This window comes from Drosophila gunungcola, assembly GCF_025200985.1.
Source record: "Drosophila gunungcola strain Sukarami chromosome 2R unlocalized genomic scaffold, Dgunungcola_SK_2 000015F, whole genome shotgun sequence".
Classification (NCBI taxonomy): Eukaryota; Metazoa; Arthropoda; class Insecta; order Diptera; family Drosophilidae; genus Drosophila; species Drosophila gunungcola.
In genome coordinates, this window is record NW_026453172.1 from 933,462 (window position 1) to 940,809 (window position 7,348).

Below are 7,348 nucleotides of genomic sequence, written 5' to 3' on the forward strand. Positions count from 1 at the left end.
CATAATTCTCTCTTAAGGATCAAGCACGTGTCTATCTCACGCCACGCTACAAACCAGAAGCATAAAAAAGAGAGACCAGACCTAGCAACGCATACGAAGCCACACTCGGCCTCAGCTCGCAAACTGAGTCCCCATTCTACCAAAACTAGTATCTTGTATATCTAGTATACCCAGCACAACCCATGGTCATACCTGTCGAAATGCTGCACTACATACTCTCCGACATATATAAACGCTGGCGGGTCTAGGCCGATGAGCTTTAAGCTCAGTTGCGTTTTGTTTTCTTTTCGGTATGCCCCAATCGCACGCAGCAGTGTCGCCTTATCGTGCACGTGTTCCATTTTAATAATTATAATTGGACCCACTACTGTACGGGTCGTTTTCGCGGTCGCATTCGAAAATTCGTACGTACGGCGGGGTCAGTTTGAGAGAGAAGCACAGTGCGTGAATAAGAGCTTTCACATTTTCCGCCTGGACTTGTGGGACCCCATGCCAAAGCAAGTCACAGGCGACTTCAGACGCCGCCTGTGCGTTGCAGGAGGCCACCCACTTTGCCTCCAACTCGTCAACGCGCTGATCCTGGCAGTTTTTGGACAGTTTCGCCTCCAGCTCCTGGACCCGCTGCCTCAGCATCCCCATCTCTCTCACCTCGCTCTCCAATTGAGTGACTCTCAGTGAAAGTTTGTTGCAGTCAGCTACTATTAACTTAAATTTTTCTTCCAGAGTGCCGGTTATACGTGCCTCGCCATCACGGATCTCCCCTGCAAGACTTTCCTTTAGCTCGGAAAATCGGAGGTCGATCGTGTGAAGCAGTTGAACATCAGAGTCACGGGCTCCCTTCAGATCGGAGTGAGTTTCCTTCCTAAGTCGCTTTGCTGCTAAAGACATTATTGTGTTGGGGACGAGAGGGTTGAGAGTTTTGATGTGTTGAGTGTTTTGTCTCTGTGCTCTGTTTTGCTAAGCACTGTTTCTTTATTGGTTTGTTGTTGCACTCAAAATTGTGGATTTATTAAGAAGCGATTTACTGCTTAAAACCGATTTATTCCGGGCAACAAGAACTTTAATGTGTTATACTCTTATTTATGCAGCTGCCGTAAGCAGTTTTTAATTTTTTTAAGCCGAGTTTAAGGTGTTTTTCGGTGATTAAAGCGGAGCTACACAAAAGTGCGTCTATTTCTCTCTCACGGCTATCGATATCGAGTATATGAACTTCGGCCTGCCGAAGTTTGCTTCCTTTCTTGTTTTTACATAAATTTGAGAGTTGTGATTTAAATTGTGGGGGGAAATTTTTTGACAATTGGGATAATACAGACTTTTCTCTAGTTTCTTTGTTTCCTTCGACTACATCGTAGTTCAACAGTGATTCATAAGCTAAATTATTCGCACTGACCACTTTTTCTTCGTCTGTTGTAGTCTTATGAAGGCATTTTGTGTTGTAGCTATGGTACTTGCTATATAAATACCGTGCTCAATTTCTTGAGTTGGAATAAATACACTGTGCTCTTTTGAATTAAATTTTATTTTTCTAATGACTTGTGATCTTGCTGGCAAAAGATTTAAGTTATTGCCAGAACTGTATTCTAATGGAACATAAATTGGAAATTTTAAATTGTTTGGTCTTATTATAAGCCAATCTTAAGATGGCTGAAAATCTAATTGACAGTTGTATTTTTTAATAAAATCAAGCCCTAAAATGCCATCACAAAAGACAGCTAAGCGTAAGTCTACGATATGAAAAACGTGTGGAATTATGTACTTGGTAGTCTGTATTTCAATTGATGTTAAGCCTTTGGATTTAGTAATTTCTTGGCTTATTCCCCGTATATCTATTATGTTATTATCTTGTACATTTTGAAATATATCGGAATTTTCTTTTACTATAGAGATTTCGGAACCTTTGTCCACTAAAAAGACAAGTTTATTTCCGGTAGCCACATGGGTGAATGAGACGAATATATTCTGGCTGAGATTAATAGTATGAACTGTTACATTCTCTACTGTTGAGTATTTAAATAGGTTTGGGAGTTTCCCGAAGTGTCATTGGCTACTCTTATATTATTTGTATTGTTGTTATTGTAGCCTCCGCTCGAATTGCCACGGCCCCTTGAGTTTCCTCTGTAATTGCCGCGACTATTGTTATGGTTGGTATTGTTGTAGTAACTATAATTGTTACCACGACCACGAAAATTACCTCTATAACTTCCGCGTCCGCGGTTTCCGCCGCGCTGTGTATAGTTGTTGTAGTAAAGGACCGAGATTGGTTGTCTAGTTGCTTCTGTGCAACTGTTTACGAATTTTGAAATGACGTCACTCATTGTGTTGAAATTGCCGGCTTGCATGCGTGCTGTGTTGAATAACTTCTTGCTAGTTCTAGTAATGAGCCGTCTGTCATGTTCGCACTTTCTAAAGCCTTCGTCATCTGCTCAATTTCTGATGTGTATTGATTGGCAGTTTTATTGCGTTTCTGTAGGTTCATTAGCTTTGCTGACAATACTTCTACAGTCTCGCCTTTGACGTTACTTTATAATTTGGCAATTACTTCACCTACCATTGTTTCGTTTCCAATTAGATTTCTGGCCACACGTTTTAGCTTTGTCTTTATTGTATTATCTGCGTTTGATAATAAAACGGCTGGGATAGTAAGATTATTTAAATCTTCTTCCTTTATTTTCGCGTTGAACTCTTCTGGCTCTGTCTGATCGACGCCAGTTGGCTCTTCCAATGCTGATTCTTCATCGATTTCAACTGTTATTGCGGTATTAAGAATGGTAGGTACAGAGATATCTAAATTGAATTTTTCTTTTATCGATATTCGATTTTCTCTGAGCCTTTTCAAAAATTTTGATACTCTTGACCAATGATCATCATTTAATTTTTCTCGTTGCCCATGTATTAATATACGCGCCTCGTTAAAACAGTTTACTACTATTTCTGCGTGTTTCTTATTGTGCTCCCTTGAATTGGTCTGTTATGATTAAGAGACGTGTAGGATTTATCGAATTCTCTTTTTATTTTATTCAATTTCGCATGCAAATCGTCCCATTCCATGGCAATATTATTTATGTAATTTTACCATAAAGATCGTGGGTTCACCGAGTATAGGATTGTAATCCACGATCTCCTTTACTGAAACGTATGGCAAAGTATCTAGGATTAAACTCTTTATTTTTCTATTGTAAGCAAACAAAAGGCTGAACTCCAAATTGTACTTTTCCTTATCAGTAATGGTAATGAAGTTTTTATGACAATGAAGAATGGTTAATGCACGCATTCTAAATTCTGGGTCTTTAATAAATATTTCCTCAAGACATTTGTTGTGCAACTTGTATATTTTGTAAACAAAATTTGCGCTCTTGATGACAATGATTATCATTAAGAGTATATGCACCCAATATAGGTCAATATTGTTTGGTTCCACTTTGTTAATAACGTTAGCAGTGGAGTCCACTGACTTAACGTCTACAATTCCCATTTTGGGTAAATATACTTCTAATATAGGTATTTTTATAATTACTATGATTTTCTGTAGAGAATTTATTTATTTTATTGTTATTCATTCATTTATCCAGTTTTTGCATATATTCCTGCCTAGCTTTCTCTTTGATTTTAGGGCCTGAGAAACACTCAGCAAAATAGAGTCATCAAAAAAAAATTAAGGAATTTAGTAATTCAAATTTGATTGATTAAATAAATGAAATAAAATGTCTGCTGGCATAATCGCATAAATTTCCTTTCGATAAAATTGAAAATTGAATAAAAAAAAAATGTTGTTGTGTGTTAGTTTTCATATAACTGATTTACAATATTTTGCTCTATATAAACCAATATCAGTTATATGTTGTTAGTATATAGCCTAACAGTGGTTAGTATTTTTCGAGGAGCGCTTTCGCGCATCGGCTCGGGTTTAGAAGTTTAAAATTAAAGGCAACTTAGGCATTGGCATAAATGCAGCCCTTCTTGCGGTACTAATGCTCGTATGCAAAGTATTTTGTCCAATTCTTTAATATTTCGTTTATGTACTTCCTTCCCCTGCGAGGTCGTTGCAACATTCCTATAGTCCTTAAGTAGTCTTCTCTGTTGCAGGAGTTTTACCCTTGTTCAACTTCTTTTCCGTTTGTAGATGGGTTTGCTGGACCACTGTCGTGCCCTGTACTCAGCTATTGTGAGGGGCGAGGTCCATCGCTGGAACACAACTCTAGGGCCTCTTGTATGCTTGGTGCGTCCCTTTGCTCAACAGGAGCAGGTGCCTCCCACGATGGAGCAGAGGGCGGTTAAAAATGTTGATTTATAAATTTTGATTTATAAATTTCTTATACAGTGGTGCTCATAGACTTAAGCCACTGCTACTACCATAAACTGTTTTCTTAATAACTTTTTTGAACATATTTATTTCGTGCATGCTTGAGAGTTGACTTTTTTTTTTGTTTTTATTTATATATTATTTTTGTTTCTTTAACAATTTTGGTTTGTATATTATTTTTGTTTCTTTAACAATTTTGGTTTGTATTGTTCACTCGCGCACATGTCACGGTCGCCATGTTAAGAATTGTTTATTAATCCGTCTGTTCAGATCAGGCTTTATTTCTTGAATGTCGCTTGACTTAAAAATAAAATTGGCTTGGCTTATGTATCTAAATATATTTATTAATGTATGCATAAGTGTATATAGGCGGCGCAAGCAGCGGCCGCGCTTGAGAGAGAGAGATAGAGTGTTATGCTCACATGATAACCAAATGATCGGCCAGTATTTAGGATGCCGGCTCAGTATTTAGGATGTTCATAACATTGTTGTGTTGGTCAAATTACTCTGCACTTAAAGTGCTGGGAATATAAGGACATAAGCGAATGCTATAATGTTGCAGTGATATAAGTGGTACAGTGTTTACCCAATATGTGAGCATACTACAGTACCTCGGGAACGTTTGTCGTTCAGAGTTTGGGAGCTGCGAGGACGTGGACCCATGGTTTTAATGCTTTAATATACAAACAAAAATTAAAAGCGCATTTAGTATCAATTGTGAACGAATTTTGAAGCATGAGGACAGAAGGCACTATTTTGGAAGTGCGGAGGTTGCCTTGGCCTCCATAGGAAGAAGTAAAGAATTTTTCAATAGGTGCGCTTCAACTTTTTCCAATAGGGACGGCGAACGACGCCATGTTTTTCCTTGTTCTCTTGACATATGAAACTTTATTAGTATACATGGAACGCTACACACTTGAACAGCGATTGCAAGTTGTGCAAATTTTTTATCAAAATAATCGTTCTGTTGCTGCTACTTTAAGAGCATTACGGCCATTTTACGGTCCATTTAACAAGCCAGCCCGTTCGACAATCGACCGTCTAGTGGAAAAATTTGAGTCTACGTTTTCGTTACAAAATGTTCCGGTGCCCATGAGAGCAAGAAGTGCTCGAAGTGATGCTACAATCGCAATATTGAAAACTAAGTTCGATGAGCGTGCTATTTCGCGAAATGGACCGGTCGAGTTCCCGCCGGGCTCGTGTGATTTGACACTTCAGGACTATTTTCTTTGGGGTTACGTGAAGTCATTGGTCTATGCCAATAAGCCGGCGATGTTGCAAGAGCTCAGAGCCAATATTGAACGCGAAATTGCTGGAATTTCGACCGATTTATGCGAAAAAGTGGTTGAAAATTGGGTTCAACGATTGGACTTCGGAAAACGTACACGCGGTGGTCATGCGAAAGAAATCGAGTTTCATAATTCAATGTATATGTTCAAATTCGATAATAAAAAAAAGTTAGTTGAAAAATCAAACCGTTTGTGTTTTATTAAAAAAAAAAAAGTTGAAGCGCTCCTATTGAAAAAACCTTTACTAGCTTGTGGACGGGAAGTTTAATAATCCCTCGAGCGGTCTTCTTTGTCTTCTTTGACGACCACCATGTCATCGACTTGGATACCTCTGAAAGGATTCTGCAACTTATTGAGCTTATTTTAAGTAATCCTCTTTCCATCGGGCACTGAAATGCTTATGAAGGCCTTTTAATGTTGCTTCATATGTGGAACTTTTGGTAGAATGAAACGACACAAAAAACCCTGATGGCCATAAGCATCCGTCACAGACTCCTTGATCGTATGCATAAAATCACCAGAAAATAGAGTCGCTGCCGCCACAAAAGTTTTGACATTATCCTGAACCTGAAGCTGAGAACAACCTCTTCTCGCTACGAATCGGGCAAATGCCGCGAGGAACTTCTCGGTTGTGAGGTTGGAAGTAGGCTCTAAATGAATAGTCTTTGTGGAGAAACACACAAACACGCAAACATATCCCTTGATAATGAGGCATGCTCTGCCTGTATAGTTTATGATCTCAAATGAGCCTGCATAATACATGCCAGTATATGTAAATGGCCTGGAAAAGGAAACTCGATCGGTCGGAAAATCGCCCATTAATAGCGTCTGTAATCTCTTCTTGTAAATAGTACACACCCTACAGGAGTTTAGCGCTGCTTTTACCAGATTCTTGATTTAAGTAATCCAATACTTCGATTGAATGAGGCGTATCACTAGTTGGTTGCCGCCATGCAGGAAAATCTGCTGTGAAAATAGAACGAGCAGACGAGATAGCCTACAGTTATATAGCAGTATAATAGGATGGCGCTCGTCATACTGAAGGGCCGTTGCGGCTGTGACGCGTCCACATGCCTTTAACAGGCCGTGCTGTTCTAAAAATGGAAACAGGTTGGCTGTCGGGCTGGACATTGGAATTGGACGCTTATCGTTTAGGAATTTAAGCTCTTGGGAATGCTCACGCTGAGCATATAGAATAAAGGTCATCAGCTTCTCGGACCTCCGCCTTTGTAGGCCGGTCAGCTGGCCCCTCGGCATCTTGCGGCAGCGTTGAATGCACCGTAATATGTACGCAAGGACCCGCAGAGCCTTGTTCAACTTGGAGAATTGTTTCAGAAAATTGTTGGATAGGGCCTTTGCGAAATTGACCTTCACAGCACGCTGCTTTAAGTCTGTGACTGGAGTCGAAAGCCCCTGTTGTTGCCTTTTGGCTGTTGTAATTAGTCCGGTCCTTCTCACCAGAAACGCCTTGACTGGCTATACCCGCGGAATTGTGCTAAGATCGCACATGCCCCCAATGCTCAGCGCTCGTCACCTGAGTAATCTTGGTCACTCGGTTGGCTACAAACGTGGTCCAGGGGCATGCCGGTTTATTCAACCATGCGAGGACGATGGTGGAATCAGTCCAGCAGAAAATTTCGGAATTGGAAATTGGCATATTCGGTTGGAAAGCTGCGATCATTTCTGACAGCAACAATGCCACATACAGTTCGAGCCTTGAAGTACACCATTTTAACAGAGGCGACTCGGGTTTTGGCGG